Here is a 9,918-nt window from a genome sequence, read left to right as displayed (position 1 = left end):
CATGGAAGCAGTTTGAGGCCTACCTGAAGGGGGCTCTTATCAGGTAACATGAAGGGAGGATCCACATCCACACAATGCAGACTCTCCACTGGTGTCCTACAAGGGTCCTCTACTCTTTTCTCTTTACACATTGTCTCAAGGTGATGTAATATCTGCTCATGACTTCTCCTACCACTGCCATGCTGATAACACTCAACCTGTCCTTTCCTTCCCTCCATAGACTGGAGTCTGTCTCCCTCCATCAATACGCTGCACTGTTAGTATGATGCCATGCTGAGCCATTTCCTAAACTCAGTGTAGTACTAATGTTCTGTTTGGGCTCCAGTTTAGTATCTGTTCTTTTGTTTGGGTTCTTGGGTCAAAACGTTTAAGAGCCCCTGCTCCATACCTGCTCTTTAAAAAGACTTCCCCAGACATGAATGTCCATACCAAGAGTGATTTAAGATTGTACCTGGTCATTGTATTGTTATTGTTTAAAGAGGGTCAGGGGGATGGACGTTTTGCTTAGAGTAATCTCTGCAACATTATCCCCTACTGTCTGTCGGTCTTTAGGAATGACTTCAGTGTTTGACTGAGATTTGAGTGTTGTATGTTTTTGGCGTTTGTCTGACACTGAGGAACCAATGAGCGTCAGAGTCTGCAGTCAGAAATGATGTGTAAAGAGTGGAGGCTTAGGCACGGCTCAGGGACGGCTTTAGTGTGATCATTACGGGATTCCTTTAGCAAAAGATGATTTTATCCCAGTTCAGTGACTGCTGATAGTACATTCTGCTAGACCAGCAGTCTGTGTGTGAAGAATAAATGGCATTTGTACATTTTTCAGTTAAGGCACGCTGTCATTATGTCATCTGTCATCATTGCCTTTTCTGAAGCGTTTTCTGCTGTTTTGCCCATAGGATTTGTATAAAAGTAGTAGAGAGAGAGAGAGAGAGAGAGAGCGCAAGAGAGAGAAACACAGACTAAGAAAGAGTAAACAGATACATAGCCGGAACTAGCTATGAGGACATCAAGGTCCGAACCTCGATAGTTTTAGAAGGGTTTTTCACTTCATTCATGAGGTTAAACGTAGAAACAGCGGCATTATGATAATACATAATAATTATTATGCTGCATTTCTGGGATGATGAAGTTTGATCTGTTTTCTGTGAGCGCTCTCACTGTATTATAGCCAATTAAAATCTGCCAAGCTCTGCATTATTTCTTCAACCCTCCAGTCACTGCTTAGTAACCACTGCTATACGCAACTGCTTCAGTACTTTAGCAGCACCTGTCATGTTTGTGACTAGTGTTCAGACACCAAGCTCCTCAGAAGTTTCTGAAGGGTTTTATTAGACTCATTGTGGAAAAAGCAACAAAACTACACAGTGAGTAGTGAGAGGTTCTCAGCTGACCTCAGAACAGCTGTGTTTTGGCCTTAGACTGAACTGCCCACTCTGTATATTACGCAATTAGGCAAAAAATGAAAACTGTATTTTGTTACCTATACATAACATACAGCCAGCATGAGAAAGTTCACTGTTAACTAGCATATTGATGGTATAGTATCATGTAGCTATACATTATTAAGAAACCAGCAGGTAAATGTAGAAAGTTAGAGAGAAAATAAAGAAAATGGGCAGAGAGATAGTGTGTGTGGGAGAAAGAAAAAAAGCACAGCGGGAAAGACAGCAAAGAGAGAGAGAGAGAGAGAGACTAAGAGAGTAAATAAAGAGAGCAGAGAGTGAGAGACTACAAAAGAGAAAATAAAGAGAGCAGAGAGAGGAAGATGGCATGAAAGAGTAAGAAAAGAGAGAGTACAGTGTATGAAAGAATAAGTAGAGAGAAGAGAGAGAAAGTATGAAAGAGCAAGAGAGAGAGAAAAAGAAATATATATATATATATACATAGAGAGAGAGAGAGAGAGAGAGGGAGAGAGAGAGAGAGAGAGAGAGAGAGAGAAAGAAAGAAAGAAAGCAAAGACAGAGTTAGAAAGTACAGAGTGAGAGAGAGCAGACAAAGTGAGGGAGCTGAGAGACAGAAGCCAAATTGAAAGCAGTGAAAGAGAGCGAGTTCAGCAAAAGGAGTACGAGAGAAAGAGAGAGCGAGAGAGCAAGAATGACAAAGCGGAGAAAGAGAAAAAAGAAAAAGAGTGAGAGAAAGTGAGAGAATGTGGGAAGCAAGAAGAGAGAGCAAAAAGAGGGAGTGAGAAAGAAAATGTGAGAGAGTGTAGAATGAGAGAGAGAGCAAACAGAGTGAGACAAAAAAAGGTAAAACAAGTGAGAGTGAGAGAAAGAGTGAGAGAGCAGAGAGAGAGTGAGAGAGAAAATGAGAGAATGTAGAGAACCTGAAGCTTATGAGAGAGAAAGTGAGAGAATGTAGAGAATGAGAGACGGAGTGAGAGAGAAAGTGCGGGTTGTATTGTGTGAGAGAGAGAGCTGTTGGCAGAGGAGCTGTGTAAGTTGAGCTGGTCATCAATCACTCTCAGTAATGTTATGTAATACAGTGAGTGCACGACTGGAGAACGACGAGGAGGCCCACATGAGCAGCTGCTACTTCTGAGCAGCTCCGTCAGCGACAGCACTGTTGTGGATAAACTGTGCACTGAAAAACAGTGATGCGTCAAATGTACTTATTTCAAACGTGGACATCATTTCCACACAAATAAAGCAAACTATGACCATGGCTAAAAGAGACACTGTGGGCCCTGGTCCTATCATCACCACTACTGTAAAGCAATCTGCAGTTTTTACATCAAACCATTCTCAGTTTACATTTTAATGAGTGAATTATGTAGAAATTTTTGAGAATAATGGTGAAATTCCCCTTTAAGAAATCCACTCCAACAGAGTTTCTTACAGGACAATAAATACAAAGATAATTTTCACTTGTAAACACATTCTCTCTGACCACACGCTCGCCACAAGACAGACACTGTATTTTTTCCAGTGAGAAGGCGTCGTTACAGTATAAACAGACTTAACGTGATCCAAGTGGGTTTCTATATCAAGCTTTGGCATCTACCATTATGAACTGTTGCAGCAAAACAAGCCTTTACAGACCCAGGCCATGTCCTGTGTGGGAGATGATTTGACAGCAGCACTTATGTGATCTTTATTCACAGTCTGCTGTGGTGCTTGTTCAGACAGGGATTTCCTTTTGCAATGTGCGTCTCGCTGTCAGGACACAGCACAGCAAAAACAGCACAACGTACAGTACAGCTCTTTCTAATACTGTAGACTGCTGGGATCAATAGAGTGCTCTCTTTTAAAGGGATTTTCTCTATTATCTTTTGCAAAGGCAGCTGTGAAGAGCATAGCCCAGCGGTCAGCAACCCAAATGTTAAGAAGAGCCATTTTGTCGTTTCAACAAAAATCAAACCACCATGGGAGCCACAACATTTTATGTCCACTTTACCATCTTGGATGTAAATATGTCTCAGTATGTGCTAATGTACTAGTGCAGGCTAAGAAATATAAGTAATATAAAGTAATATAAACGAAAACGTAGAGCTACTTTACTCTGCTTTAAGCTTTAGCACAGCTTTTCTCGCATCTCTGGCAGGAAACTTTTCTGCAAAACTAGAGTAGTTTCTTGCAAAATGTCTCTTAATGTTCCATTTTTTACGAGGCTGAAGTCAGCTTCTCATTCACCAGTTTCTTGTTTGCTTTTCCAGTTCCACGTTAAATGGTGCCTTCGGCGCCAGAATGTACCATTTAAGGTGGAACAGAAAAATTCATACAAGAAGCTGACTTCTTTTAAGTGTTTGACAGTTTCTCGTTCCAGCTTAAACATATCAGGAAACCAGCTGAGTGCTTATAAATGAAACTAAGTCAATTCATCTTAAAGTTATCGATGTTTCTTTTTTGTCTTTTCGTTAGCTACTAGCTAACAAGAAAAAGTCATATAGAGTAGTTTGGGGCAAAATGTTCACAGCAGTAGTGATAAAAACCAGACGTCTTAAGAGAATAAGGCCTCAAAAAGCTCCCTCCCAGGAAGTTAAATACATTAAATGGTTATGGATACTCAGCCTGATGTCTGAAACATTGTTTTGCAGTAGTTTTGAGATACAGTTTTGGCCTAAAACATATTTTAATCAATTTATTCTAATCTGTTCATGGTGGAGGAATACATTAAGGGTGTTCTAAGGCAAAATAGTTTCAATATATCAAATGTTGAAACTGAGAAATTTTATTGTTTTTTGAAAAATATATGCCCATTTTGAATTTGATGCCAACAACATGTTCCCAAAAAGTTGGGACGGGGGCAACAAAAGGCTGGTTAAATTGTGTAATGCTAAAAACATCTGGTGGTTAATTGACAACAGGTCAACAGAGTCTTTCAGAAGTAAAGAAGAGGAGGGGTTCACCACTCTGTGAAAGCCTGCACGATCAAATAGTGCAACAATTCAAGAATAAAATTTCTCAACATAAAACAGCAAAGAACTTTTGCTTTTTATCATTTATGGTATATAATTACATTAAAAGGTTCAGAGAATCTGGAGAAACCTCTGTATGTAAGGCACAAGGCCAAAAAACAGTATTTGCTGGCCGTGATCTTTGGGCCCTCAGGAGGCAGTGCATCAAGAACAGACATGATTCTGTAATGGAAATCACTGCATGGGCTCAGAAACACTTCTGAAAACCACTGTCTGTGAACACAGTTCATTATTGCATCCACAAATGCAAGTTAAAACTCTAAAATGCAAAGAAGAAACCATAAATAAACAGATCCCAGAAACGCTGCCACCTTCTCTGGGCCTGAGCTCATTTAAAATGGACTGAGGGTAAGTGAAAAAGTGTCCTGTGGTCTGACAAATCAAAATTTGAAATTCTTTTTGGAAATCATGGACACTGTGTCCTCCAGGCTAAAGACCACTCAGTTGAAATCCAGCTGAAATCCTACATCAAACCAGAATGGAAAACATTTCACTTTCAAAACTACAGCAATTGGTCTCCTTAGTTCCCAAACGCTTACAGAGTGTTGTTAAAAGTAGAGGTGAGGATACACAGTGGAAAATATGCCCCCGTATTTTTTGGAATATGTTGTTGGCATTAAATTCAAAATGGGCATTTATTTTTCAAAAACAAAAAAATTCTCAGTTTCAACATTTGATGTGTTGTCTTTGTAGTATTTCCCTTTGAAAATATGATATACATGATTTGCATATTATTGCATTCTATTTTTACTTACATTCTGCACAGCGTCCCAAATTTTTTGGAAATGGGGTTGTAATTTTCTAAGTAAAAATAAGTTAACACATCGTCTATATAGAACACACTTCCGTAGGTTTTAATTCACAATTACTGTTTATTTGGTGAATTTAACATTTTTTTCAAAAACACATAAAATGTGACCTGTGCAAAAGTTATGGCATAGTTTGTGTTTTATTATTTCTTTTCTCCAATATGTTAAAATCAGAAAATAAACAGAAATTCGGCATCTAAATTAGCAGAAAATAACATATTTAAGTGTGTTCCCTTATTTTCACTTAGTAAATCAACAAAGCAAATCATTTGACTGGGGTGTTCATATGATTGTGATTCATATGATGTGTGTTTTGCATATGATTGTGTCTTCAGAAACTACCCTGGTTGCACAAAAAGACATAAGTGCAAGTACATGACATTTTAACACATGCAGGATTATTTTTCATATAAGTGCTTTTTAAAGAGATAAGTTGGTATTTGACAACAGAGAGGGACTCCAGACAACCAGTGGAGTCTTTTTGTCATTTGACATTGTGTGTAATTTGCTTGCTTATTTGCTATTGCTAAGATTTTACCAAGTTAAAGGTGTAATGTAAGCAAATGCCTGAAGCACATTATTAAGTTATAAAGAGTTGTAGGTGTGAAATTGCACAAGTACCGATAAAAGAAATCAATAAAGATAGTAAGGGCATCATCACCATGCCCAGCCTCTCCCAACGCTACAGGCCCCGGTGCGATTTTACTGTCAGTAGTTGTGCCATAAACGAGAGTCATGGGTTTATCTTTCCATACCTTAAGCAAATTTTGGATTTACGTCAAAAGAGACCAGTAGCTTGACTCAGAACACAGCAAGTTGTTCCTGGAGCTTATGGCAACAACCCGAGCTAAGCTGTGTTGTCTGGTACTTGTTAACAACACACATTTTTGTTGTGCTTAAATCTATAACTTTGTTTGATGTGACAGTTTTATTAGGTACCCCAGAGCTGATGTGCACGGTGGAAGCAATTAGCCATAAGACCCTCTCCAAAAAACACACAATAACAAGATGATTTTGCCTTGCAGTTGGGTAATAAGACACTAGTCAGCTTCTGCATCTCTGTCTTTGATGAGGTTTTGCACCCTTAGAAGTATGTATCCCAATGACGTGATTGCAATGTGTTAGCCTTTAAATAATGTTGCATGGTAAGAAAATGAGAGGCAGCAAGGACGCTCGCATGAGATTCTCATGACGTTTGTTCAGCTTTCTAAGCTTTGAAAAACCTGCAGATATAAAGAGGTCTGCTGTGCACATTTTAGGCAATCCCTCCAGTTCCTCATTGGCCATCTTTGTTCATTAAAGGTAAGGACTGGCAAACCAGTAGGAGAAATGTTATTAAAAGTAAGTTTCACTGCTCAAGAGGGGCTTTATATCCCTCTAGCCTCTGCCTTGGGCATGACTCTGTTAGCAGGGCCTTTCTTGGCTTTAGTTTGCATGCCTGCTTTCTACTATCTCTTCCTTGTCTTTCCAACCTTCTGTGTGATTCCTAAAGAGAACAGAGATTTTGACTGCAGTGTCCAACCACATTCCCAAAAGATCAACTATCCAATGAACAAATCTATTTCGAGCCTTGCAGCGCTGTCTGCATGCTGTTTCCTCCACACAAAACTTTGGCTTCCTGGAAGTGAACCATGCCTTATATGCTGCTTTGCTGTTCGTAATAAGACACCTTCCTCAATGACACTTCTATGGCTCGTTCTGTGGTATAGACTTAACACATCCTGTTGTGTAATACTGCCATCTAGTGGAGCACTCGAACACATACACCACAGACATGTCTGATCCTCATTTGATATGCATGTCTGAAAGAAGGCTTGAAGTGTAATTCCACCTATTTTTCAGAATTTCTGCACAATTCAGTGGTTGAGATGTAAGCAGAGTAATTCAAAGTGGTCTGATGTGAAATTTATATTGTAGTGTGTATTGTAGACTCTGATTTCTATACAGTGGTGGTGAAAGGAACCAGGGTCATTGTCTACAACACAAATATAGCCATTTTAATTACTATCCAAAATGACCAGAGATCCGATATATGTCTTCTGAGTTTTTATATGTAATGTTGATAATAGTAAAACAGTGGTAAATCTGAAAAATATGTTCTAGGGCCTTGTTATCCCTTTGTGTCCCATTGCAGCACTACTTAATGACCTTTCCTCACATTCAGCACTCAATAACCTCAAATCCGATACATTAATATAATTTACCATTGCCAAAAAAGTTATACTGCTGAACTGGAAGAAACAGAACCAAAATTTCAATAAAGCACTGGCTTAACCTCCTCACAGATCACTGCAACTGTGTAAAAAATAATACAAAACCATTCAAGGAAATCTGGTCACAATTTTTGTTGTTGTATGTCTGTCCTGTCTTGACCAGTTTGTCCATTGTCTATTTTATTGTCTTTCTCCTTCTTTTTCTGCCTTGTCTCTCAGCTATCTCTGTCTTTCCTTTTATTTAAAGGGCTGGGATAGGTGTGCAGAGGGGCTATGGTGGGAGAGGGAGTGACTGTAGGTGGAGGGGGATTGGGTGGTTATGGTACATGTTTTATCCGTATGATTATTATTAAACAATGAGTTGTGACATTAAAAGTGAAGCAAAAAAGAAAAATTAATGTACCTGTAAAACTTGAAATTAAAAACACATGCGATGAATTGGTGTAAAATGTTTTTTAAGCCAAAACCTTCACATATCTGACATAAAACAATGTTTCAGACATCAGCCAGTATATTCATAACCATTTTATGTAACTCTCTGTAAGGGAGTTTTTAGAGGCATTAAGTGCCTGAGACGTCTGGTTACCATCACCACCACTGAACAATTCTGACTAGGTAAACAGCTGTAGAATAGAGCATTTTACATCCAACCACTCAGAATGACATTGCTTACAACGTAAGTAATCTGCAGAATTTCACAGACAGATAGAAAGATACATAGATACCTGTTCATCCCACATCTCCTTCACACCTTGAAATTGAACAGTGCACAAATATTTTTAAATGTAAGATAAATACATACACAGGACTGAAATTCATGTCTTTTTTGTGTCACAACTAAGAATGGGAAGGTAACCCCTTCTAATGATATGCCACAATATTAAACTTAATGTAGGGCTGAAAGATTAATCGTTTTTATATCGAAATCACAATTTGAAAGAGTGCAATTTTCAAATCAGAAGAGCTGCAATTTTATTTATAGTCTACATTATCAACAAGTTTAAAGTGAGGAGGTTTAACCTCATAACACAGAGCTTCTCAACTGCTTTTAGATGAGATAGACCAATCAGAAGCAACCAAACACTCCTGGTGCTGTGACATCACAACCACAACAAGCCAAAAATAGTGGAAATGTTAGTGGTTTTGGAAAGGATGGACATCAATTCATAGAAAACAATCGGAATACTGGTCAGAAAAAACACAATTAGATTTTGCCCAAATTTTTCAGCCCTAACTGAATAAAAATTTTTACTGTTTCAAATTTCTGCCAAGCACACTTTATAACAATATAATATTAATAATAAGTTACTTTTATACAGTGCCTTTCACAATCCCAAAGTTACTTTACATACAAAAAAAAAACTCTAGGAGTGAAGGAGTAAGAGAAATGCTCCTGAAAAAGAAAAGTCTTGAAATCAGATTTGAAGGTAGAGAAAAAAGAGCAGTCATAGAGCAATTGATGAAGAGAGTTCCAGAGTTTGGGGGCCATGGCACTGAAGGACCTAGCTCCTGAAGTGGAAATACTAACAATGGGATTAAATGACCTACTGCTACAGTTTTTCCTGCAAAGTACCAGGACAACACATATCATGATAGTTTTTTTATACCCACACACATTCCTAGTCATGACAAACATAAGTTTGCGTTTCTGAAACGATTAACTGTCACTTCACCCTCTTAAAGAATACTTTAGAAAAGAAAGAGAAAAAGTCAAGAGACCACCCATCATTTAACTTCTAGTCAAAACAGCTAGTAATTACAAGTAATTCATTTTTCAGTGTTCTGTTAAATACATATTTATCAGAAAATTACACAAAAGCCTCAACAACCAAATATAACATCAAAGTGTTTAGTATTTATTATGTCCTCTCTACCTTTATTACAGCTTCCATTCTTTTTTAGTGTACTCACTTTCAGTTTTTCAAAGAAATCTGCAGGAATGTTTTTCCACACCTCTAAAGTTTAGTCTCAGAATTTGGTTGAATTTTCTGCTTCTCATAAAATTCTGTAGTGCAAATGTTCTTTCATTCTAGTCTACCTCCTTTTTTCAGCGACAACTATACATCCTTTCAGACCCATAGCGCTGAGTTGTCTTCTCACAGTGGAAGGATGGTCAGAACAGACAGAGCTTGATTTTCTCCTCTCCCTTTTAAATTATGAAAGCTCTATTTGCTCTTTATCTGATGGGGACAGTTTTGGTGGACTTGCATGGTTGTTACGAGTACCATTGTCTCTGTAGATGTTAATACATATTTAAACTCCAGTTTTAGAAACTTTTCACATATTCTTTTACTTTCCCCTTTCTTATGCAGGTGGATTATCTTACATCTAATCTCCTAATAATTATCTCCTGAAAGATGAATGAATTAATGGCCATTCTGACTGGAATTTAAATAAATGAAGGGTGGTCTCTGACTATTGCACAGCACTGTAAAGCATGGTCAGCGTAAAACGCTTACATGAACGCATGGACTACAGTGAC

Source organism: Colossoma macropomum, unplaced genomic scaffold (assembly GCF_904425465.1).
Source record: "Colossoma macropomum unplaced genomic scaffold, Colossoma_macropomum, whole genome shotgun sequence".
Taxonomy (NCBI): domain Eukaryota; kingdom Metazoa; phylum Chordata; class Actinopteri; order Characiformes; family Serrasalmidae; genus Colossoma; species Colossoma macropomum.
The sequence above is the reverse complement of the archived record's forward strand: the minus strand, read 5'-3'. Positions refer to the sequence as shown.